This window comes from Lonchura striata, chromosome 1 (assembly GCF_050655825.1).
Source record: "Lonchura striata isolate lonStrDom1 chromosome 1, ASM5065582v1, whole genome shotgun sequence".
In the NCBI taxonomy this organism is placed as follows: Eukaryota; Metazoa; Chordata; class Aves; order Passeriformes; family Estrildidae; genus Lonchura; species Lonchura striata.
Genome location: NC_140703.1, coordinates 99,185,887 through 99,213,596, shown reverse-complemented (window position 1 = coordinate 99,213,596; position 27,710 = coordinate 99,185,887).

The following is a 27,710-nucleotide window of genomic DNA, read 5'->3' as shown; positions in this document are numbered from 1 at the left end:
TGTCTCAATGCTCAGTGCTATTAAACATGGTTCTTACAGGGCTGTAGAGGCTACACCAGCCCAGGATCCTGGAAACAAACTGCTGGACATCAGGTAGTTTTCTAAATTGTATTTTTACTGCTTCCATTATATGACAATACAACACTGGCAGATGTGCAACCTTGAGCGTCGTAGTAAACCTAGAAAGCAAAGTGAAATGAATTCTGGTCCTGTGATTATCAATGTGTTCTAAAATATCATTGTCTCCATTCCCATTACAAGTCTGTGATAAAGACAACAATGTCTGGCCCACACTGTGGTACCTATCTCAAACTTTTCATAGTTCTTTGCTTCTGAAAATATTTTCCTCAGACTCTTTTTTCCTCCAATAAAGTTTTATAGACTAATACTTGCCACTTTACTAAAGCTAAATTAGAAAAAGAAATATGAAGTATATGGACTAAAATGCTACATACAAAAACATTTCAAAATAGAAAAATAATAAGCCAACCCTGAAGAGATTTTATTTCTATAAAAATAGGCACATTAGAGCATTTAAATTCAAGTTAAACCCAAGGCACTTAGGGCTATTTTGGCTATTCTCATAAGACTGACAAATTTCACATGTGGGAACTATAAATTTGGTAAAGAAATGAAGGAATAACTTGGACCTAATTTGTTTTATTTGACTTGACTATATAAATAATACATAAATCTTAAAATACTTGTTACTCATAGCTACCTTTCCTTGCTCATATAAAATGTCTTCTATTGAATATATTCCTTTAGTATCTTTCATCTAGGCATCCTAAAAATATGTAGAATTCCAAAATAATGTGACAGACAACTGAAGCTAAATAAATAAATAAAATGCAAGTTTTGTGTGCATTCCAGGATCATTCAGAAAATCCTTGTCTGAGAACCACAGAGGAGGCAGGACTAGTATCAGTGAAGACCTAAAGCAGGAAGTTATGTAAGGTGTTGCATGTGTGTGAAATGCTTGGCTTTCAGAATATAATCTCAAAGGTAGAGTGAAGACCTGGAATATCTTCCCTGAGCAAGATACTCCAGAGGAGCTATTCAGAAAAACCAATTTTCAGAGTGTAGAGATACTACAGCTTTTTTCTGTTTATTATTTTTATTGATAATCTGGACTGAGTCTACCATTTTTGTTCACAATACTTCTATTTTCCAGCTTCTTTTAATCAATACCTTGTGATTAGCAAGATCTAGGATTTAAGGCAACCTCTTTGTTTGTTTTTCCTGATCATTTCCAAATGTTTCCTATGATGATTTGTTCTGAGATACATCAATTCCATCTGCTCCTTAATATACATTGGCTCTGCTCCATTTCACATCTGAATTGCATTGTTTCAGAGTTTGAATTAGTACCTCTTGTATGCTATACCACCTATTTATCATGGTTTCTGCATTTGCATCTTCTCTCTTCCACTTGTCTGAGTTAATTATTGAAATAAATAATGATTACTTCATCAAAATTAAGCACTTTTCTATATATTGCAGTGTACCTCTAAACTATATTTGAAACTCCTTTAAAAGATATTTGTGACATGTACAGAATTAATGGCTCTTGGAAAGATGACAATTAATAAGGATGCTGAGGGTAATATTAATATGTAGATATGAAAAAAAATGCAGAGCCCTGGAAAGATTATAAACTCCCATTTCTTTATTGAAAAATAACTCAGATAAATTGTTACTGAATTTATGTCTAGAAAGCCAGTAGTTCTCTGCAAACCTTGTGTACCACTCAGAAGTACTATATCATTAGGAGGATATTTTATTTATCTTCAGGAAATAGGTATATTTACAGGCAAGATTTCTGCTTGACTTTGACCCAGAAACAGTTAGAATTATCTCCATACAGAAGAGAAGTTAGACTCCAATGGGCAGTCAGCAGGTTCAAGATGTGGTAAAACTGACACCTGGATAAAGTTTGTTAATCATAAGCACCAGCTGGGAAGAGTTCCTTAACAATGGATCATTGTTTGGAACAAAATCTATAAAAGGAATTTGTGTCTGTTCATTATCCTATTTAGAAGAAAAGCATGCCTCTTGACAGCCAACAGCTTTTTAGTTGAAATTTAGCAGTAGGAAACCCTTACAGAACTTACTAAAATCCAGAGTCAATAGGCATGGGTTTTATATATGTCCAGACACTAGCCTTTAAACATAATAATTACTTTCTAATGCCTGCAATTATTACAAAAATTTATGTTGTGAATTTCTTATGTTAGATAAGGCTTTAAGATGTCTGGCTACACCCAAGGAAATTTGCTTTCCAAAGAGCATTTCTAAACAGGTTATTGATCCAGTTTTGTCATGCCTAGAACCCCAGAAACAAGTAGGCAACAACAAGCTCTGAGATGCAATGGGTCAGTTTGGTTTTGCCAGATAGCAGCCTAGAGAAACATTTCTGATGAGTGAAATATATCTGGCAGGCAAGGGAGATTCTTGTATACTGGGAATTTTCTTGAAAGCATAAAATTAGCTTTTGAAATTCGCACACCAATCCTTGGAGCTATTAAGAAGGCAAAAGTTCCCTTTTAAAAGTAATTTGGCTGGTTAAATGCAGAACTATTATCAGTGAAGGATTAAGAAGCACTCACTGGAATTGTATATTTAAGGATGTAAAATGGTTGACTGAAGGTAAAAGACCAAGACGACATTCAAACCTTTAGAATGATTCTGGGTAGTTATCTTTTAGCAGTTTTACCAGTTTTAATGCATTTCATTCAATGTCTTTGCTCTCATCAACAAGACACCAGCTTTGCTATATCAAGCTTTTAGATACAAGCTAATAGATTTCATAATACAAAGTGTGAATTGGTAGTAGCAGCTCATGCTTCAGTCTTTGTGCAGCTGTTCTGAACTTAAACAAAACTATACAAAAAAACAACCAAACTTTAAAAACTTCCCATTAACTATATTGGAATGATTCCACTTGGAATCCCCAGTGGATTTCAAGAAATTGTGCAGGTGAAATCAGGAAAAGATAGTAATGAGAACACCTGCAGCCAATATTGCTGCCAGAGATTTCATGTTGTGCAACTGTGGATCCTGTGTGTTCCTGAGGGCAGAACATCTAGTTGACATATCCCAGGTCATTATGTCCCTTTTTGAATTCTTTAAGTCTTCTCCACATATTTCTTTGGCATTCTCACTGCTTTAGGAAATAATAATCAAGAATTAATTTCTCAGATTTTGTGTGTTCTCCTTTAGGGAGTTTATAAAATCATATTCACTGCTTTACTGACCTAGTAATTGTCAGTGGATGAATATTCCTAATTTTAAGATATCTCTGACCTGAATGGTTCCAGAAAGATAGAAGACATTTTAGATTTGTATTTTTTTAAACTTCAGAGTTTTACCATCTCCCATTGAATATTCATTTCTTGTCCAAAAGATCATCCAGAAGTCTCTATCTCTTCTCTGCAGTCTATTGGTATTAAATCTATTAGTCTTAATTTCAGAGATTTCTCAAATGCTTTCCATTTTGCATATTGCTATTGCAGGAAAGACAAACATTTCAATTGTTATATACAAATGTTATTTGCATGGCCTATCTTAAACTAACTTGCTCTTGCTGGTACAGTAACTCAGATTTTTAACTTCACATTTAAAACAGCCCAGTGAGTTGCTGTCATCTCTGACTGTAGAGTATAATCTCTCTTTTGGACACTCATAAATAGTTGAGTCATGTACAGAAAAAAAATCGTCCCCAAAATAACTGAAAAAAAAAACCCAGTTGGATGTGTTGTTTATGCAGAAACATAAATTATAAATCCCCAAATACTCAGGTAAATTTAGAGAAATTTGCTTGCATATTCAGCCTCATCATTATGTCTTCTTTTCTCTCCCTCTAAAAAGTCATAAAACCTCTTTTGTTCCTTGTAACTCTTTGCTGTGGAGAGATTTTATCAGCAGAAACTCAATACAACCATTTCTGTCAATTTGCAACAGAAATCCCTTTCATCCTTTCTTCCCTCTGTTTGTTGGATTTTGGTATTTTTTCTTTTCATGTAAACTGTTTTAAAAGGCTACAGAGATTAGATGGCTCCTTAAAGCAGTAGGCAGTGCTTTCCCAGGGTGAAAGACTAATTTCCTCCTTTTCTGCTCTAGCCCTGCACCCTGCTAGCACTGTCAGAGAGGTCCCATTAGCATCCTGAAAAGGTTTCCCTAGGTCTTCGTTTGTAGGCATTGGCATGTGAAAAACGGAGTGATAGACTTAAATGCATCGGGGATGGAGGTGGGGCTTTACTCTTCAAGTACTGGAAATCCAAAATTCAGGGACAAAAAAATAGTGCTTGGGGCTCTAACACAGTTACATGTGTTTCGCAAAATGTCAAGAATTACATAAGGGCAATGTTTTCAAAAGTATGAGTTCAAAAAAAAATTAGGGGCTATTTTTATAAGCAGAATGCAATCACCCTGCCTGGAGGAAAAGCTGAGGTAGGACACAGCAGTCTGGCAAACGGGCACACTGTGGCTCTTCCTGTCAGCATTGCACAATTCAGTTCAGTTTCTGCTTTCACATCAGGGCGTCAAACTAAGATTTCAGAACTGAGCCAATATAGGCACAACTCATAGAGGGGAGGGGATATAACAGCACAACTGCACAGCTGCTGGTTTTGTCCACGTTGGGGAGTAAATGTTATCAGTCCCAGCGAAATGTGCTGCCAAGAGAAATCCTGTACCTGCACTGAAAGGCACCTGCTCAGGACCAGTGTTCTGTGCCAGGGATGCTCCCCGAGGAACTCCCAGCCAGGGACGGGCTGTCCTGTCCTGCTGGCACACTCTGCAGCCTGCAGAAGCACTGGCTCTGGTTACTGGCTGATCACTGTGGGAAAGTAAATAATAATGAAGGTTTTATTTTCAGCTGCTGTCTTACCCAGTGGAGTCCTTTGTCATATTCAAATGGATCAAAAGGAGGCCTGATGTTTTAGCTGAAACATGAATCTGCTCTGAACCAAAATTAAGTGTTCTTTTCCTAAAAGATAAAGCTAAGATGTTCATTTTTAGCCAGGCCCTATTGCTAACTCCCTGTACAATTTATTCCCTCAAACTCATCTTTTATCAAATCCCAATCTTATTCTCACACTGATTGTGCCCTTGGCATGAAACAATTTCAATTCCAATTTCACAGTAAATTGTAGCACTGAACTAATTAAAATCCACTGAAAGTCCTTACCCTGTGAAATAGTATTATACCCCTTTCTGATAAATAACATTAAAAATGTATGTAAACCTAAACTATGTGTGCTTCTTGCCTAGCGTGCATGCTTAGAAATCACTTGAAGCAATGTGTTTTGTTAACACATTTCATCAAATAGTGTGAGGTCTTCCTGACAGCAAAATTCTTCACAGCTGAGTCAGGATGAGTCTGAACTAGTACTAAAATACAGATGACATTCAGTATTTTTATTGAAAAATCCATAGCAATCTAATCTGGAGTACAGAGGAAAATTAGTTAACAGCAATTTAATTTAATTTAGCACAGCAGTATAAGTCAATTTCTTTTATTAGCTGTCTGACACCTAGAAACTGTATGTTTTAGCTAAAAGACAATATTCAGCCTAAACTGTCCAGCAACTCAAATACCAGAGAGCTGGAATAACAATTTTAGATCTATGTTTTAGAGAGAGAGACAGAGATTTTCCACAGCAAGCATCTTTTTCTCTTGTATTTTTTTTATTGTGTAAAAAAAAACAAACAAAACAACAAAAAACCCAAAACCAAAAACATTAAACAAAGACAACTCCTTCAATTTTCTACTATGGTTCTTACCTCTTACAAAGACCTCTAATCAGAGTGTGGTCCAGAAGCAGTCACAAAATTATCTGGGTTTCTCAGTTTAAAAAAATCCAAAAAACAAACACCACCCCCATACCAACCTCCACGTTCCAGAAGCTGGAAACACAGATTCTCTCCTGAAAATTCTTTTAAGTGAAGAACCAACCTTATTTTAAAAAAAGGTTACTCCAGCTTGGCAGCAGCAATAACCAGAAGTTTAATTCTGAACTGACCTGCTCACACAGGAGAGTTTACATGTCCCTGCGTTTTCTGATAATGTCAGTGAATGATTGTAGAGGAACAGAATTGGCCATTTTAATCTCTAGGTAGCCCTCTGAGAACTCAAAAGACAAAATTATTCAGGTAATGAAATATGGTCCTGTAGCAATTGCCCAGAAATTCAATTGCCTGTATTGCAAATACAGGCCCACCAAGTATTTAGCTTAAAACAGGTGGGCTATAAAAGCAGAATAGACTGGTGGATTATTGCATAAAACCTCTTTTGAATTAATTGACCTGAAGTATCTTTGGACCTACAATTGTTCTTAAAACTTAAAAGATTTTCCAGTGAACTCAATAGATCTTATCTGAACCAATAAAGATATACTAAAAAAATAATACACAATGTAGTTGGCATTTTTTCTCATCTCCCCTTTGCTGTTTTCCTGCAGCCTTTCATATAGGTGCCCCATTTAATCAACACAGAGTGGGTGAGGATTTTCTGCAGAAAGATTTGTTCCACATTGAAATAAACATCTAAGGCAAGTGACCCTGGAAACATCTCTCTTTGCTGATCATGGAGGGAGAGTTTAGATAACCAGCTTAAACACAAGATACAGACAGAAATTCAGTTCCAGATTCTGTGTTCCTGTTCGAGTTAATGAAAATTGACAGCTCCATTCAGTTGCCGCATTTAGCACCCAGTGCTTTTAAGATGACCTAGGTAAGACATTTTGCCTCTCTGCTGGCTGCCTGGCCAGCACAGCACAGATGTCCCCTGAGGCCTGACCCACATTTGTGGTACCTGAGGAGATTCTCCTGACATCCTGAGTCCTCTGAAATAGCCTAATTTTAGCCCATATTTGTTCATACAACTGGATTGAACCTCTTCTAACCCCAGTAAACAAAAGGTGAGACTCAGGCTGTCAGTGCCAAGTGAGATGACCCATGGCACCCAAGGTTGTCACCACAGGGGACTGGCAGATTGAGCCCAAGATATTCTGCAGCAGCAGCTGAAGCTGTGTAGAATAATTGAAAATGTCTAAGTAGAAGAAATACTTGCTATCTCAAAAGGTCTGTTCAGGCAGCTGAACTTTCCCCTTGCCTGGACCTCAAGAGCTATTCGGCTGATGAAAAGTAGTTCTAGATACTGGGTTTAACACACTAACATCTTCCTCAGATACAGAGAGTAGGGTAGGCACTTAAACACAGGTGTTTGAATACTGGGCTTGATCTGTAAATTCATTAATTTCAGATGGGATGTAGCTCACTGCAATTGCTTTATGCAGATGAAGTTATATATAAACCCTTGCTGATCTTGCAGCACTTGCCATGATTAGAATTTGCAAAGTGTACATGTTTCCACTGTCAATTATAAAAAGAATACCTCACAAATATGCACATTATTTAAGACTATTTTACTCTCTGGCATTGTGATAGTTCTGGTTTGTCAGCATTTCCCTTTATCTTTTATATATCCAATGTTTCTCAGAGAGATTTTCAGCATTATAGTAACTTCTTTTCAAGTTAAATTACACCCTGCTTTGCTTGTCATTGGCCTAAATACATTTTTAACCAAACATTGTAAATCAGGGAAAACATTTTAACCTCAGGCAATTTAATTCTTCAAGACACATTTTTGGCATAACAAAACAATTTGGGCTAGAAACAGAAATTTGGCATCACAATTTTAGTTACTCCTGAAGATTGGATTAGGCTGAATTATCCTTTTAGGAGCTGTGAGCCAAAAATTTCTTTTTCCACTTGGGTTGAAACTATTTGGAGGGTTAGATTCTTTTTTTTTTTTTTTTTTCCCAAAAGTCAAAGTTAGTAACTTGAAAGCCTAAAAATTCAAACTCTCATCTTCAAAATTCAAACTTACTAAAAAAATTACAGTAATTTCAGACCCTTTTTTATTGTATTGATTAGTTTTGGATTATGCTCTTATTTCCTTGCCTGATGGTGTCTTAGATGTATAGACAAGTGCCAGTGGGGTACACACTAATCACTGGATTCCAAGTTAGGAATTCTATGAAAAAAACAAAGACTATTATGGTTGTTGGAATGGGAAAACTAGAAAACTAATCTATATTAACTTCATGTAGAAGTTAAGAAAAGGATAATAAAGAAAAGAATATTAAGGAAAAGGACTAGGATATAAGTACTAGTCACATTCCTCAGCCATAATAAAGACTTTGCTTGCAGGGTTATAGAAAGAAACATCTCAGGCCTCTTGCTCTTGGATGAGTTGGGTAAGGATCCTGACTACCCTCCCTTGTTAGGATGCACAGCAGATATGATATATTAACTTAATTGTTGCAGCAGAAGCACAGAAAGATACCATGGGGAAAAGCATTGTCTTTTATCCTCCTCACTTCTAAGGAAAAAAGTAATGTTTTGACTGGACCAAAATAATTACCTCTGGACAATGTGTCCTGAATGCTATATCTTTTCTATTTTAATTCCTATTGTGTGGCTTCAGCTGAGCAACCAGCATGACACAACTTTACACTTAAACAATAAAATAAAACTGATACAAGTAAGGACTCCACATCCACAGCTATATAACCTAATCCTGTGTCTGTGCTTAGGTAGCCAACAAGCATTCCCAAGGGGTCCTGAGATATTTTCTCTTTCTGCAGCTTATTCAAGAGGATGGGAAGAAAAGTCTCAGCGTTTACCGAAGCCCTAAAGCAAGTTCATAACAGGAATTGCTGATCTCCTTTGAAGGGATGTGACTGCAAGTGCCTGGGGAGTGTCTCCCTATGCATGGCTCACAGTGACTGGAGTCACGACTCCCAGCCGCCAGATGCTCTCTTTCCATGCTGCCTCTTCAGAGCCCAGCTCCTTCCAGAATTCCCCTCAGCTCTCATCCACATCCAGCTCACTGTCAGCTACTTTTGGCAACTTCATTTTAGAGGCACCAGGTTGCTTCAAAACTGATAACTTTTTGTGAACAGTGTTTTTGTCCTGAAAGAATTACACTTTCGGCATTAAAAAAATACTTCCAATATGTATGGGTAATCACATTGCCTAAAAGGGATAAATGGCAGCTGGCTCATTTGCTAAAGCAAAACCCCTGGCTGGAAGACACAGAAACTTTCCAGAAGAACCTTGCTGTCACGAGAAGTTCAGTAGTTTTGCAGCTGAACCTAAATTCCTTCTCAGTATGTATTTATTATCTGTGATAAGCAACTGTATCACCTCTGCTGAAGACCTAAAACAGTTTGTAAATAAGTCTAGCCATATCAGCTTCATGTATGGGAGACTGAGACACATCATTTTTCAATTACTGTATGCCATATTCATTCATGTGTCATTTTTGTCTTTTAGAAAGCTGTTTTCTTAATATGGAGGAAAACCTGTCCAACAAAAATCACTACAGTATTGTAGCAATCTCACTCTGCAGTGAGTCAATCTAATAAGAAACCTCTTGAATCAATTTTGAATTTCCCCTGAAAAGTCCATCTCAAGCATTATCTCTCACATTCTAGGCTACCTTAATACAGCTATAATTTTCCTTCTGACTCCTGGGGGATTTTCACAAGCACCAGGAAACTCCTGGCTCAATCCTATTTTTTTCATTCCAACATTTAGTCTGGGTCTTACTGAAATTACCCAGAATGTTTGAATCAGTAAAGCAGGAAACGTTTTATGCTATCCCCACAAACTATGCGATAGGGGAATTTGTCAGCCAGGCTTTCCAGGAATGATTGCATTGATTTATCTTCAGTGTGGTATGTCTCAACAAGATTTCTCCAAACACTTCATTCTTAAGGCTATTTCCCTTTAAGATACTCCTGACATCTGCAGCTTTTACAGCTTGAAGGACTAGGAGGCTGCTCCTCAGATGGTCGTTACTCTGCAAACAGTCGTGGTTTTGACGTTAGCCCAGTCATGGGCTACACACTGTGAAGTCCCAAATCTCTGCATCACAGACTGGAATTCTACTTTTGGAGTACAATTCTCCTGACTTTCTCTAGCACTTTCTTGGTTTATTTTGCTTAGTTTCTTGTTATACTTTTAGGAGCCAAAAAGGGGCTCTCTGTCCTTTCCCATTAGCTCCCTACATGTCACACTTGTTCTCTCCTGTGCCTGTCCTCCCAAAAATTTCTCTGCCATGGCAGTTGGTTATGTTAGGTATGGAGGAAAAAAATAACAGGGCCCTTGATTCCAGGGCAAATGTTGCATGGCAGCCCAGTCACTGCTTGTCCAGGAGGGCTGCAGCAGGAGAGGTAAGAAAGGCGTGTGGACTCTGTGGAGAGCCCTCTTGGGAGGCAGGGGCCTCCATAAAAGTGGAGCTCGAAGCACCAGGAGGACAGCATCTGGGATATGTCCCATGCAGACCAGCCAAAAAACCAAGGATATATCCTAACTCCACAGCAAATTCAGCCCTTTTTCCATTACAGATTTTACAGCTTGAAATGGTTCCTCTTTTAATCTGGAATCTCCTCAGTAAGACCACAGTGGAATTTATCTGAGATGTGAAGGGAGAACTTTTGAAAACTCAGGCTTAGCAGCTTCATTTGGAAAAGCTTTACTGCCATAATGCCCTGGGAGAATGATAGAGAAAATGTAGGCTGTTAAAAATTAAAAAGATAAATAATGTAAACAAGCTGATTAAATTCTGTAACATCTTCAACTTCATGACTCTAGGGTGGCTTGCTTATGTCCCCTTCAAATGAATGGATTCTAAAATCTCAGAGAAGGAAATTAGAGTTGGCTAATAGAAAAACCCGAAGCAGTTTGCAGTAATAAGGCACAAACATCAAAAGAGAAATTGGTGCTTTATTTTATGCATCTCGTCTACTATTTTGGTGATCTACCTCACTATTACACAGGGTAAAATATGATAAGTGATTACAGAAAAGGCTTTACAGAATGCAGGTAATTTTTTCTTACCTAGTTATCTGATCCTGTTTAAAGCAGATTTGAATGATACCATGCCCAAAGCATTTTCCAGGGTAATTTTATCCATCCCAATTTAAAATACATTAAGATATAATATGACAAAATTCCTATTCTACCCTATTTTAAAATTTCTTTGTTGCAGTGTCCTAAAATTAAAGGAAAGTAAGAGGGATAAAACTTTTTTCAGCCACTCCTTTATACCATGAGCTTGTTTTCATTAAGATTAATGGGTGTGACTCCATATAATAAGGTAGAAGAGAGAGTAAATATAAACTACTAAATATGCCATAAGTTATCATTTTCACGTGTGTGAACTTAGAAGAGGCACAGGATATTTTGTGTCTATGTCCTTTGCCAAAAGTCTTGTCAGGTTGAAAAGCCTTATCTTCTCTGAGGTGTTCCAAAGTACCTCCAAAATGTCAATGCTATGCCTGCTGTGTCTGCCTCTGCAAGCACAGACTCAGCTGGAGAGCTGCCTTTGGTGTCAATTTTAACATGTTTGATATGCCCTGTAGAGGACAATATCATGAAAACACACAGTCCCAGGGATCCTTGGGATCCTTGAGGTTCAGAGGAGCTCTGTTGCAGGAGGAGACCTGAGCCAGTGAAGGTGCAGACAGGCAGCTGGCTTTATTGTCTAAGGTAAGAAGTACAGGTGATAGGATGTGATACTCTGACCGTGCCAAAATGTGTACCCATGACAGTGGAATAAAGGAAAGGTAACTTCTGTTTCCCTCAGGAAAATGTGGGGGAAATCGTCACTGAAAGAAATCTATGCAAATCTTGAGCAATGTCATTATTTCAGAAACACAGAATATTCTGAGTTGGAAGGGACCCAAGAGGATCATCATAACAGTAGAAAAGGTGAGGCAGAGTAGAAATGTACCTACAGATTTACACCAACCTATTGAACACAATTCTAGAGACTCACACCAGTGTTGGAGAAATGCACACTTTGCTGTGAAAAGAGAATGATAGAGCTACTGCTTTGGAGGACTTGAATCAGAGAGGAACATGATGCAATGAACTGACATGTCTTGTGAAACTGTCAGTCTTGTTTTCTTCCAATACCATGAATACACAAGGTGCAACCTCTCTCACAGGCAGGAGAACAACTGAGAAGGTTTGAAATATTCCAGTAAGAATCAAAGCAGCAGGGTGACTTCAATGTGTTCAGTCCCCTGTCATTGCTGGCAGTCGCATCATGTAACCCCATAGGTTTATAATTGATCAAGCTCTATTTTTCAGCTAATTAGATTTTTTTTTGCCTTAATACCTCCAAGTAGAATGTTATTACAGATCTTCACTGTAATAATGTCTAGAAGTGTTCTAATTATCACTATAAGCTTTTTTACAGCCAGCTTCTCTAAGCTCTTTAACCCAAATAACACTTTTCTCCACCATGGGATTTCCTTGGTTAATACATTTATAAAGAAAAATCATAGCTCTTTTCATACATTAGTGGGAACATAAACCAAGTCATTTGCTCATTTGTTTTCTTGCTGTTTACAATGCTATTCTTAACAAGTGGGAGTGGGAATGAGAGGTGGGGATGTGGGGACACAGTCTGCTTTAAACTTGCTATGAGTCGCAAGGTTAAACCTCTGCTCATCATTCAGAAGAGAAGTACCCCTGGGATCCTCCCTTTCTAAACTTGTAGAGTTTAATAGTTCAGACAAAACTCTGATCTCCAGTTGACTGAATTGCACTAGATGTCTTTGATATAAATATTGCTTTGATATAAATTAACAATGAGCCAGCCAGTGTTACTGTCATTTTAACCTCGTGGGAATGACTTTTTATACACGTACTGTGCTTTTTGTCATGTATTTCTTTTCTCAGTCGAGTTTGTTTGATCTTCATTTAATTGCAATAATAGAGGGAAGAGAAACCTGAACTGTCTTTCCTATTCAATGTTTAAAGCATTTGTATAATTTCAAGCACATAGGACACAATATCATATTGTTAACACGTGCTCTTACAAATTCTTTGAAAACCAACCTAAACGGCAATGTTTAGACATTGCTTACACAGAGACAACCTTTGATATAACAAAATACACTGAAAGCAAGATGAAAGAAAATAAAATCAAACTATAAGCACAGTACAAAATAGAGGCGAGTTCACCAGAATAGTTGAACTCTGGGACAGTTATTTAGAATAATGTTTCTACAGCAGCACCAATTTTAAAATCAAGCCTGCATGCTTTTCTGAAATGTATGCATCATTTTAGAGAAGAAATTAACTCAGTGAAGTATTTAGGTTACATTATGTGTTCATAGTAATCACAGTAACCTTGTCTGTAAATATTTTTTTCTTATTATTACTGGATATGTTGTAGGTTTTGAACATTTTGAATATCATTAAGACTACTCTAGGCTGGAGCTGCAAAAAAATGAGGCAAGTCTTTTGCAGAGAGTTAAAGCTGGTAGCTAGTTACTCTAATAAGAAGTTGGAGTGGCATAAATAAGAGGTGATAACAAACATGAAATACCTATGCTTCCTTTTAATGACCATTTCCCTCTTAGGATTAGCAATTTCTCTGGAATAATCAGTACAGTAGGTGGGAAATTCACTGTTATGGGTAGCTAGAGAAACTGCTAACACTTAGAAGACCAGCTCCTATCTGTACTTAAAGGTGTAATTGCTGGAATTGAAAACCCTTTTGAAACCTCTCCATAGGTGTCAAGGACACTGGGAGATGCTGACTGGAAGCTTTCTACTACACAAATTTGGAACAAAATGCCAATAAAGTGACAGGTTGGTGCGGATTACAAACACACCCCAGTACACCCAACCTGCCCTTTCACACTCAGTGTGAACAAGGTATTGCTGTACTTCTAGCAAGATTCATTCCAAGGAAACACATGGTAATTCTAAGCAGATGCTGCCCTTCAGTCACCAAAGCAATTGGAGAAACACTGTTTGGAGGAAGCCTTTGGAGCTACTTTGCTCAAACAACAGTGCCACTGTAGGTAATTAGAGCTGGCATTGCCACATTCCTCTGGAGAGGGATTTACCACAATGTCTCCATGCACCTGTTCCTGCACTGTATTGCCCTCCTACATTTTTCATACATCCAGCCTGCTAGGGCTTTCTAACATCCAAACTCTGTTGGCATTGACCTCTCCTTTAACTTAAATTAAGAGGACTTAGGTCCACTTTGTAGCAACCTTTCTTCAGAAAGTTTGCCCTTTTGGCAAATTTTGGATTGGTTTGCTCTGCATTTACTTATGACTTATATAAGTCATATGACTTTCTCTACCCACTCATTTGTTATGCTCCCTGGCAATTCTATATTCCAAAATCTATGGCCATTTTAGTATTCTCTGATGAGGAAAAGCATCACATTTACCCTTATCTTGTAACATTTCTGAGATATAATTCTCTGTTTTGCTTGACTTATGAGGCATTTAAGGGAATGATTCAAAATTCACTGAAATCTTCTGGGAAATTTCTCAAAAACACTGGTTTGATGTCAGCTTCAGGTGATTCAGACCTTCTCCAGTGTACCAATAATTTCAGAACTAAAAGTACAATATGACACACCAGTGAAGTTACCCACACCTATAGTGTGAGGCTTAGCAACACAGTGTAAGGGTAATGAAGTTCTTGCTCCTCGGACCAACTTAGTGTGAATACAGACTTTTCCTATTGGTCAGACAAGTATAGGATGGACTGAAGGGAAGCAAAATATGAGACATTTTCTATTTAACATAATGGGGATAGAGTTTTTGACAAAAAGTATTAGCAAGTTTCATGTTTCTCTTCTGCAAGATACAGAGAGAGGAACATAAGACAAAATATTTACTAAGCGTTACTTGATGTACAAGGTACATTCTTTTGAAGTATCAATGCTCTTTTAGAGCATCTGCTCTTCAAAGGAAAAAATGACAACTGGTTTGAATAGGAAACCTTAAGCCCTAAGCATAATAGATAAAGAATGTGAATGCCTTTTGAAGTAACCAGAAGTCTTTGATGTATTTATAAAATCTTGCAACTCATCTTGTATTTTCAGCCAGTTAATATATGGATTAAAATAATTAGTAATAACTAACACATTTTACAATGTTTTAAAGCTGTTCTCCTCAATCTTCCTATTTCTTCCTTCACCGCTAGTTTTGGAAGCCATACCATTGGTTTCTATAGTCAAAGGCAGATGTGGTGATACAAAAAATACCTAATGACCCAAATAAAACTTCTTTAATACAAATGGAAATTAAAAGCAGAGTCTGTGCTGGATAAGAGAAACCAGGCTGTTGCTATGCGGCTGGTTTCATTTATAAAGTTGACATTTCCCTTGCTTAGCTGAGAAAGAGCCAAACTGTACTTTCATTTCATGACACGATTGTATAATCTGCACTAGCTCCACTGAGATCAGTGAATTTATTCTCCATTTATCTCTTGGGGAGCAGTATTTGGCCTTCATTAAAATGGGATTTCATTTACCACCTTATAGGATTAACGTGTTGGAAACATTTAAGAAACACTTATACTGAAGTACTTGCTCTGTAGAAGTACCAGTGCTGCTCACATCTTCCCAGTCCTTTCAAATGACTGCTTTCTATGAAGAAAAAAAATTTCCTCTGGCTTTCGGGAATTTTGTTGAACCAGAACTCTCCACTGCTCCTGTCCCACAAGCTGAGAATAATGCCTTTCCTGAAGTCCTGTTTTAATATCTCCAAACATGTCTGGTGCTCCCATTTAATAAAAAAAAGGTACTCAGAAATTTTCAAGAGCTCTTTTGGCTCTCTGGCCACTTATGACTATTTTTCACAATAAAATCAGGTTTTTTTAAATCAGCAGAGTGTAATTGCATGTGGTAAGGGAACATTCACATCTCCACTGCTATAATGAATGTGTCCCAGGGCTATGCTATCTATCTGCCCTTTCAAAATGCCTGTTTAATTTCCCTTGCAGCAACCCTGCACCTGCTGCTCATTTCACCATGGGGACACACCATGAATTTTTCTAATAATATTCATGCATCTGTCCTGCACTTCCTTACATGAATATCTGTTACTTCCCTTCAATCAACCTACCTTTGTGTCTGTGACCTTTTATGAATAACTAGGGACTTTGTGTTATGTGAAATTTTATCATGAGTGCCACCTGTCTTCCAACTTGTCTACACAACCAAATCGCAGATATGATATACCAAACATTGAAAATATAAATGTCTATTTGTCTTCAGTTCATCTATTTTATATTTTCACAGAATATTTTCCTTGTAAAATTATAAAATCATAGAATAGAATCATTAGGGTTGGAAAAGGCCTCCAAGACCTTTGGGCCCAACCTTTGACTAAACACTAGAGTCAACTAAATCATGGCACTAAGAGTCACATCCAGTCATTTCTTGAACACTTCCAGGGATGCTGGCTCCACCACATCTCTGGGCAGTTCCAATGATTAAGCACAGCTCCAGTGAAGAAATTTTTCCTAGTATCTAATCTAAACCTCCCTTGGCACAGCTTGAGCTGTTTCTTCTTCTCCTGTCTCTAGTTGCCTGGGAGAAGAGGCTGACCCCATCTTGCTCTAACCTCCTTTTGGGTGTTTGTAGAGTGATAAGGTCACCCCTGAGTCTCCTTTTCTGCAGGCTAAACAACCTCAGCTCCCTCAGCTGCTCCTCGCAGGACTTGTGTTTCAGACCCTTCACCGGCTCCATTGTCCTCCTCTGGACACTCTCCAGCACCTCAATGTCTCTCTTGTAGTGAGGGGCCCAGAACTGAACACTGGACTCAATGTAGGGCCTCACCAGTTCTGAGCACAGGTAGAAAAATCACTGGCCGTAGCCCTGGTGACTGCACTATTTTTAGTACTGGCCAGGATGCCATCAGCCTCCTTGACCACACTTAGGGCTCACGTTCAGCTGCCTGTCAACCAGCACCCACAGGTCCTTTTCCGCTGAGCAGCTTTCCAGCCAGTCTTCCCCAAGCTGTAGCTATACATAGAGTTATTGCTACCAAAGTGCAGGACCCATCACTTTGCCCTATTGAACCTCATGCAATTGGTCTTGGCCTGGTTTTCAACACATCAAAGAATGTACCTGTCCATGGGCTGCAAGTTTCTCAAGAAGAATGCCCTGAGGCAGTATTGAAGGCTTTATTAAGTCCAGGTAAATAACATCCACAGCCTTCCCTTCATCACTAGGTAGATCACATAAAAGGAGATTAGGTTGGTCAAGCCTTTCCTAAAGGACCTGCCTTTCCTAAATCTCTCCTGGCTGGGCCTGATCCCCTGGTTGTCCTGTTCATCCCATGTGATGGTGCTCAGGATGAGCTGCTCCATAATCTTCCCCACACCAAGATCAGGCTGAGAGGCCTGTAGTTACCCAGATCCTCCTTCTGACTCTGACAACTTCCAGTCATCTGGGACCTCCCCAGTGAGCCAGGACTGACAGTAAATGATGGAGGGTGACATGGTGAGTTGTTCTGCAAGCTCCTTCAATAACCTCAGGTGGATCCCATCTGGTCCCACAGATTTCTGAGTGTCTCAGTGGCTCATTAGGTCACTAACTATATCCTTCTGGATTACAGGAGGTCTATTCTGCTTCCCATCCCTGTCTACCAGCCCCAAGGATAACCTGTCTTCCTGTTAAAGACTAGGATAAAGAAGGCAGGAAGTATCTCAGTCTTTTCCTCATTCTGGGTCACAACATCGCCTTGTATATCCAATAAAGGAGGGAGATTTTCCTTCACTCTCTTTTTTTGTTGATGTATTTATAAAAACACTTTTTAATATATTTCACAGCAGTGGCCAGACTGAGTTCTAGCTGAGCTTTCACCTTTCTAACTTTCTCTCTACATGACTTCTCCTGAGTTCCAGTGAAAGCTTCCTATTCAGCCAGGCCAGCCCTTCCCTGGCACCTCACCTTTCAGCACATAGGGATGACCTGTTCCTGCACCTATGAGATTCCCATCTCAAACTATGTCCATCCTTCCTGGACCCCTTTGCTTTTAAAGGCTGTTTCCCAAGGGAGTCTGAACCAGTGTCCGAGTAGGTCACAGTCCACCCTCCAAGTCCAAGCCTCTTCCTTACATCACCAAGAACTGAAAACTCTATGATCTTATGGTCCCTACACCCAAGATGGCCTCTGACCACCAGGTCTCCCACTAGCACTTCTCTGTTTGAAAACAGCAGGTCTAGCAGGACACCAGTCCTCGCAGACTTGCTTACCAGCAGGTAAGGAAGTAATCTTCCACACACTGCAGGAATTTCCTAGACTGCCTCCTTCCTGCTGAGTTTCTAGCAGACATCCAGCAAGTTAAAGTCTCCCACAGCAGTGGCTAGCCACTGTGAAATGGCATGCTTATAAAATTTTTATCTACCTCCTCATACTGATTGGGAGTTTCTAACAGACTCCCACCAGGATGTGCACCTTGTTATCCTTTCCTTTGATCCTTACCCATAGGCAAGCAACCTTGTCATCACCATCCTGGAGTTCTATACAGTCCAAACACTCCCAAGCATACAGAGCCAACCCAATGTCTCCCCTTTCTTGCCTGTCCCTTCTGGAGAGCTTATAACCATCCATTACAGCACTCCAGTCATGCGAGTCATCCCACACATTTCTGTGATGGTGACTGCTTCCTACCTTTCCCACTGCACAATGGTCTCCAGCTCCTCCTGTTTTGTTCCCCATACTGTGTGTATGGGTGTGGATGCTGGCATGTCACCCCTAGGCTCATCTCTTGGTCTTATCCCCTTTCTCCTTCAAACCTAGTTTAAAGCCCTCTCAAACAGCGCTGACAACTCATGGGCTAGATTCCTTTTTCCCTTATTAGGCAGGAGAATGCCATCTGCCTCCAGCAGACCTAGCACCATGTAAACCAATCCTTGATCGAAAAAGCCAAAATCCCACCCATGACACCAGCCTTTAAGCTATCTATTGATCAGATGGGTTCTCCTGTTCATTTCAGCATTCTCTGCTATTGAAGTGTTTGAGGAAAACATTAACTGTGCTCCTGTCCCTCCAACCAGTCATCCCAGTGCCATGGAGTCCTTTCTAATCATTCTACACCTTCTTTCTTCAACATCATCACTGATGACCTGGACAACCAGAAGCAAGTAGCAATAAGAGAACCAAATCAGTCCAGGGAGTCTCCTAAAAGTATTTCTTACCTGAGCTCCAGGGAGGCCACAGACTTCCCTGTGCAATGTTGGTTGGCACAGACAACTCTCAGCTCCTCTCAGAAGGGATTCTCCTACAACTACCCTTCTTTCTTAACAGACATTTCTGTAAGCCCTGTGCTTGACCATCTTGCTCTGGGCAACCCTCCCAGGTGGACCTTCCTGACCCTTGAGTTTCAGAATCTCATAGAGACTCTGTAAGGGTACCTGGAAAGGGAGGGAGGCTGGAAAAGGATTCTCCTGCCACCTCAAGCAGGGACCCCTATTTTCACTCCTCCTCCTCCCCATAGCATCTTCCACTCCCTTCCTCCTGCCTGATGGCAAGAGGGTCAGGTTTCCTTTGACTCTTGCTGAGCTTCCATCCACTGCATTTCTTTCAAGAGTAAAAGCATGTGACTCCACCAGTCTATTGTTTTCTCATATGTGGTTTATGAAAAAATATCAACAAAATGCCCGTTCTGCTTCATGCTTTTGTCTCACTGACCTCCCATCACCTCTTTTTTTTGCAGGTTAGTCACATTTTGCCCAGATGACTTCTTATCTTTCTTTACTGCTAAGTTATGTTTCTGCTCTTTTGCTTGATTTCTTTTGTTAGAACTACACACACAGGTGATGTATCCGTGGCTCTTTTCCAGTGATGTACTGGAAAATGTGGAGGCCAAATTCAGCCTGGTATTCAGACCTGTGAATTGAGGTGATTATGTCTGAAATATCGAAAAAAATCAATTGCTAACCTCAGCCCAAAGGTAGGTGCCTCATGTCAATTGAGACATGCCAGGGCATGCATCATAGCCATAGAGGAACAGCTGGCATGACACAGATGCCAAGAGAAAATTTCTGGAGAAGCAGACCTAAGCAAAAGGCCCTACAACATCTAAAATAAAGTTTAAACATTTACCCACGGGCATGCACGTTGCTAATGCTAATCCTTTTTTGATGCCCTAATCTTGATATTCATCCCACCATATGTCAGTGAGGAGCAGGAGGGGTCAGTCCAACATGCTTTATTCAGAAAAGAATTACTCTGTTGGTGGATAGACTTTTGCCTAAACAGGGCCTATTCAGTTGGATTTCTAGGCATGTGTGCAATTATTTTTAATGCATGATTTATTTTAAATATTGTTTAGAATATCACCTTTTAAGAATGCTTTTCCTAAAAAAAAAGCTAACAAACAAAACAAAACAAAAACCAACAAAAACAAGTGAAATCTGCCAGATTTTAAGTTTTTTGTTTTCATTCTCTTACAGTAACTTTCCATTTTTGTATCTTAAGTCTATCACATAGGTTTCTTATTATTTTCCTTTGAATTGCTCCCAGATACATAAAGGGCCATATTTTCACTTTTCTTGAATATGTGTCATGAGCAACAGATTTTTCTCAGCAGTTTCTTCCATTAGGTCTTATAATCACACATTTTCTGTGGAAATTCTGCATCATTATAGGTCAGATCTCTGCTGTGATCAGAGAATCAGCACAACTCATTGCATGAGAAGGGCAGTATCCAAGAATTGAGTGGTGCACGATCTTCAGCTGATTATTTTCAGACTTGGCTTGGACTCTGTTTTTATTGCAGCTGGCCTCTTGCCTTTAGCTTACATTAGAAAAGGTTCTGCTGTTCCTTGATTGTGGAGAATGATCTAGAAAGGGTCTTCCAATGTCTATCACACTGCATTAAGAAGCTTTCTCCTGGTTTGCACCGCTTCAATAGTGAATAATAGTAAATGAGAAACTGAATTGGGAACAGATTCTTTCAAACTATTCAGATCCCCCATCCTCTATTTCTACCCACTCAGCAAGAACAGGACTTCATGGATTGTCACAGCAGCTCCTGCTCTGGAGTGTCTGCTTGACTTCATAACACATGAGGCTGAGAAGCTACACTAATGGATAAGGTCAAAATGTTTTGAGCTTGTCTCTGGGAGATTTTTGTTTATTTTTGACCTTACAAAAATTAAATAGTCATAGTCTTTGACTTCTGATTATTACCAGAACTCCTGAAATGTCTTGTCTTGGATTTTCTTTATGAAAGCGACTCTACTAATTTTGCAAACTCCTCCTCAAATCTGCGGAGCTTCACTGAAGCTGCATTATATTTCATCTCCTCCAGATATATAATACTTTGAAAAAATGAGTATTACAGAGAATTAAAAGGAGGAGCTATTTAATGAAATTAAGAGAGTTAATGAGAAATAGACAAATACTGGCTTAAAGAAAAGGACACCAAAGAGAGTAAGGCAAGGAATCAAGAAAAGATAGTCCACTGAAGCCCACCTTCAACCTTTAAATATAATATTTTATCTCTTTAAACAAAAATAAAAATATAGAAAGGAAAAAGCAAGAGGCTTCTTTAAGGAGTTTAAAAAGAAAAATCATCAAATGGCAGGAAATGTGGAGGTTCAAACAATTTGTTATGCCCGGGTCTGCTCTGCAGATTTGGAGGAAGGTTGAGGGGTTTTTTTTTGTTTGATTCCCTCTGGATGATGCATAGGACAAATAAAATTCTCAGGAGGTTCAATAGCAAACCTCTATTTACAAACTTAAGAACATTAAGGTAGAAGAAGATAGGGAATTTTAAAACAGTATCTGAACAAAGTAAGGCACTTCACTAAAAACTTTGCCAACTTATCCACACACAACAATGCACTTACTAAGACATTGACTGGAATTTTTTAATCTGCCTTACAATGTATTTTGAGAAGAAGATAGGAGAAGAAAGAGAAAAAGAAGGAAAAGGAAAGGATAGGAGTAGAAATACATCACCACCCATGGATTCAGCAACAAGGTTTGACTGTTGCAGTTTAGATATCTGTTGGTCAAAGCGTTGCTTGCTCTCTTGATCCATTGCAGGTGGGGGATACCTACAAAACTCCAGGTTCAGTGGGTTAATATACTCTTAGGTTTATGTGGGAATGCCTAATACCTCCCCTGGGGGGTGCAACACAGTGTGTGGATCATACTCAGTCCTCTGGTGGAGGCCCCAGAAATGAGCCTGAGGGCGCTTTGGGAGTCTTTGATGGTTCATGAGACCTTCTAAGACATGAAAGCTGCCTCTCACACCAGGGTAGCTGAGCAAGTTATGCCCATGAGAAATGATGAACACCTCCATCCTATGTGTAATATCCTAATATCTCTCCTGGGTGAAGGTGCAGTTTTACACCTGAGTCACTTGTGTAAGGAGGGACATTGGCATGATAAAAAGCACTATCACTCCTCACAGGATCTGCTTCTGATCAGACTCTTTCTTTATCTGGTTTAAAACCCAACTTGTAGCTAAAGGTTGATTTGTCTCCTCTGTTGCTCATGCCCTCTGCCTGTTCTGTTACCCTGAACATCATCAGCAAAGCACTCTGCTGCTTTTGCAAATGGCTAATTGCATGAGCCATTAACCATTTACATTTCAGTCACTCCCTCCTGTGTTACTGAGTCTGATCCTCTGTTATTTCAGCCAGTTTTTCTGGCAAACTGAGCAATCACCCTCAAACCAGTTGAGCTTTTTTGTCCTTTCACTCCTAAAAGGATTCCTGACCAAATCTGTCCAGATTTATACAAGCTGATTAATTCTTTTTACAGCATTATTAATAGATTTAAATATCGTCTTATATTAAACCCCATAATACAAAGCAAACATTTAAAAAAAAATTAGTAGTTCTAAATTTCTCCTTCATGAATACATTGTGATGACCATTACATTTAAGTAGTAAGCCTTTTCTTGCGTGCAATACCAGTACCAAAGATTAAGATTATTGCAATGTTATAATGAGATTTAGAAGAATATAAAGATTAAGTAAATTTCAGACTATGTATGATGCAAGTTTGGGTAGTCTATAAATTTTCCAGTGCCCATATTACCTTCAATTTTACCTCTGGCCTTGGGATTTCACTTTGCCAACCTGTGCTGTGGTGTCTGCTAAAATGGGGATAGCAGCATGTCACAGTCTCACCTGAGGGTAAAGGGATTCAGGTCCTGAGATATCAATAGTTGTACTTTAAATAGACTAGCAACAGGTGTTTATCACTAAGGCATTGTGCTCTGAATTCCTAGGTGGAACAGCCATATGTTTCACATACAGTACATGAAGTGTGTGTCATATTTCATATAGCAGCACTGAAGGCTGCAGTACGTTAGAGCTTCTTTTATATAATCAGTTACTCTGTGATCTCACAAAAATTCAGTCTGTGAAACATTCACAGACTACAGTGTTTGTAAAAGTACTTGTACCCTAGAAACTGCAGTAAATACTCCCCAGTAAAGACCATGTAGCATCCTATTTGCATTGTGTCATGTAAACATATTCGTATACAGAAAAATTCAGTAGTGAAAAACTACCATTAATTTAATACTGATTGTGAAAGTCTGAGTAGTTAAATAACTCTGAATATTTATATAATTTACAATTAGGATTGGTTACTTTCTCACTCCTGAAAAATGCATTTACCCAAATGAAAATGTGAATGAAAAAGGGGAAAACATTTTATTTCCCATAATTAAGGGCAAGTAAAGAAATTGAATTACCCAAATTGATAATACAAAATTTAAAATAAAAACATGTAACGCAGGACCATTTTTTAAATGTGTTCATACCAAGTAAAACTTGACTTGGCCAGTAGTTTCACAGAATGTACCAATTTATGTGGACATTGAGGTGTAAATCATGTTACCTAGCTTTTGAAGTTTCCACCTTTCATAGTCAAGGGAGAGAAAATGATCTTGTGGTCATGGCTCTCTGCAGTTTAGATGGCAGACTTAGAGTGGAAAGAGTCCTGCCAAGCCCTGACCATGGACTATAACGTTGAGTTAGACACCCAGCTCAGAGGTAGATGTGCACTGCATTATGTTACCAACCCTTACAGCAGGACTCAGCTGCTGAATGTAGGCATGCAATCATTTTAGGTGCTGTTGGGTTATGCTACTCTGCAAGGATGCTGAAAAGAAGAAAAAAGCTGCCATGTGTCATGTCTACTGCTTCTGTGCACATATCTTGGATAAACTTTGTCATCTGATGCAGAACTGTGCACCTCTGCATCGAAATGGTCTTCAAAAGTCCCTGGCATTGCCATCCAAGTGGCATATCACAGTACAAACAAATGTATGGGAGAAAGTTTGGGGGGAGAGGGAAAAAGAAGAAAGAAAACTAAACCGAACTTCAAAAGCACCATATGAACTGAATATCTACAAAAGGATTTCCTGTATACTTAAAAAACACAGTGATTTAACATGTCCTACATCTGGATATCCAAATCTATATGCTGACTAACTTGGACTACAGTTTGAGCTCTTTAAAGGAAAAAGCAGGTGTTTATCAAAAAAAGTAGAAATTTTCTTCAAACCTAGTCATAAACTCTGACCACTCACAGTAAGAATAAGATTCTTAATATTTTATAAAAACTAAAAAGGAAAGCAAGAATATTTTAAACTGAAATTCATGGCAATATTAGGCTTTAGCTAAATCAGTAATTATTACAAAAAGCAAATTGTTGTCAATGCATTTTCCTACAATGGATATGAAGGTTCATGTCTTAACAAAGGAGTGCAATGCAGCTACATTTGAAATTGTCTTTGTATGCAAAAATGTCAGTCTGAATGTATTTTATATGTTAGATTTTATATTTTGATTTTTATATTATGAACACAATTTTTAAAGAGTTTGATTTTTACAGGCTCTTTCATGGGCTGCAGAATAAAAACACTAGCACATGCACTTTGTGATAAAGGGCCAAGGCTACTTTCATATCTCTATCTTATTAGAAAGTGAGGTACATGGAGGGTGAAACAAGGAATTTAAAGGATTTTCTTATCAAGACCTTTCAATTGTTGCTCGTCCATTCGGCCACATGGGCATAGAAGATTAAAAACATTGATCTTCTGTGATAATGAAATCTATCCCAGTGGGTTTGCACAGTTTACTTTCAGGCACTTGAACAATCTTCTGAAGTCACTTAAATGTCTCCAGTGATTAAACAGGAATGCACACTTCAGCACACTCTGTACCATGCATAAGGCAGACATCTAAAACCATCTTCTCACAAGTGGCCTGAAGCATTATACACCTTCTTTCATCTTGACCTACCCTGAGCTCCTGGTTACAAATTACCTTTTCTTTTATGGATTTATTAATTGTTTTTCTGGTCATATTTTACTCCAGTTTCTACAATGTCCTGTGGCTATAGGTTTCACATCTCTTATTATGTAGTGTGTGAAGTAAATAACTGGTTTGCTCTTAAGATTTTTGATCTTGGCAAAATGGAAGTATGATGAAACTGGACTATGGCCCTCCTCACATATGTTAACTCTGCATTGCAGTGATTTTTTTACCCTTACAGATATGCGTTCTGTTTGAGAACATATCCATATGAACTGTCTTCAAAACCTAAAAATTAAATTACATAATTTTCTTGTGCTTCTTCAGAACTCTTAAGATGAGCAGCTAAATGGAAAGTGATTTTTTTCTAAAATCTCCAAGAATTGTACAAAATTGGAACGTCACAAGGCTGAAGTAACCTATTATTCACTGTGTACAGCCAAGCTGCATGAAACATAAGACTGCTGAGTTGCAGACAGTCTTCTTTATTACAAGGGTATACAGTGCCTACCACAAGGGAGACATAACTCCTGCCTCTTCCTCTGAGGCTTTTTTATTCTCCCTGAGCAAATATGTTCTTGTCAGCACTGCATCTATGGTTTGGCTGGGTTTAATAGGATGGCTTCTGTATTCTTTCATTGGTTGGCCACTTGCGTTGGAATTAACATTTGTCTAGTCATCGAAGACATAGTGTCAACATCTGGAAAACATTAATACATTGGGGACATTGAGTTTGTACTTTTTCTTGTGCTTATAAACTGCCTATGTTCCTTAATGCCAACTATTTTTGTTACCCTTTTAACATTAATTTATTGAATGTACTGATAGTTTAATAATTTTCCTATTTTATCATTTTAGATATTCATATGTACAATGTTATTTCAAAGAACATAATTTCCTAGAAATTATTGCACCTACTGTTTCAATTATGGCTATGAAATGATTCTCAAAATAGATAGTTATAAGTATTGCGGGCACAGGAAGTTTTTTGTGCCTACTTGCAAAACTTTACTCAAAAAAACATATTCAGACCAAAGGCACCTATTTGGCAGAGGCTATTTTATGGATTGAATATCTCTGGGGGATCTCATGACCTTTTTCTATAGAAGTCCTAGGTAGGATTTTATCTCATTGAGTATTTTATGCCACATGAATCAGTCCTTCTTCCATTCTTACTGTTCTACTGTCCACCCCATTGGGTTTTTTTAGATGTTTACATGTTGATTTAATAATTTATGTACATGGTATAATTTTTTAAATGAGTAGTAGACCAGTTTCTTAACTCTTTTTTTAGGAGGACTAAAATGTTTCTTACCTTTAACATAACTGATCCTTCACATTTATAACACTAGAAGATCTTTTGGCAAACTTTATTTTTGTGTAATATATCATATTGAATGAGTCACCATTCTGTGATTTAGTTGCCTCACCTAACAAACTAGGGACTATAATCCCTACCAATCCCATAGTTATATGGTGACTTATGCAACATGCTGTACAGCTCTATAAATATATAAAATATGTTGTGTGATCACCAGTCATTGCTAATAAAGACCCATTGTTTCAAAACAGATCACTTTGAAGATCAAATCTTTACAAAATGAGAGTTCATTGACATTAAAGATCTATTTCTTTGTCTCTGAATTTTGCTGCATATGGCACTGAATTGTTCTTGAAGAGAGTTAAATTGTCTCAAACTATATGGAACTTCAGTTTCAAAAGTAAAAAAGTGAATTTAACTAATGACTTGACATAGAAAACTAAAGGAGACTGCAAAAACTTTGATACATTCCTCCTGTTCAACTTACTTTCAAAACCTCATGTTGTCTTCAGCCTTTAGCAACATGCACCTAAATCTTTCATTAAAGGATCTCTACACCCAGGGTAAATCCTGTCATCATGTCATCATGTGCTAAAATCTTTTTACTTTAAGAAAGAAATGTCTTTTTTTAAAATCAAAAGGCTGAATAATAAAAGACAGAATACAAGACTATATAAACTTTTTTTCACTGTACTTTCTTTGTTCTAGCTCTGGGTCTCAAACATGAGTTTGGATTGTTTGTTACTGCCTATGATTCCAAAACACTTGTTTTTAATCAAGATAAATTCTTCTTTGATTATGAGTTTTGAATACAATGTGACTGTAGGCACGAAGCACTCCCACAGTTCCTCGGGAAGCTGTCCCACCACGTTGGCTGGCTGAAGGTGTCTCTGTCATGATCACATACAGAAGTCACATAAAATTGGCCATCACAATGGAAAGCAACTGCTGGGCAGAAATCTCTCTACATCTTTCCTTTTCTAATGCAATAACCTGCCTGACAGTAAAGAGTCATCCTCAGGATCACTGACTTCTCAAACCTTTACAGCTTTGGGACTTTCCAGGTTGTCATGTCAGAACATGTCAGTCTTAAGTCCTATACAAGAGGCAGGAGGCCAGAACTTATGGCAGATTTTAGAGTGTGTTGGGAAAGGAAGACAAATACCTCTCCTTACTGTTTCATGGAGAAAATGCTTTCCATGCTGAATGACAGCAGGTGACAAAATCAGAAAAAGAACAAACACCTTAAAGA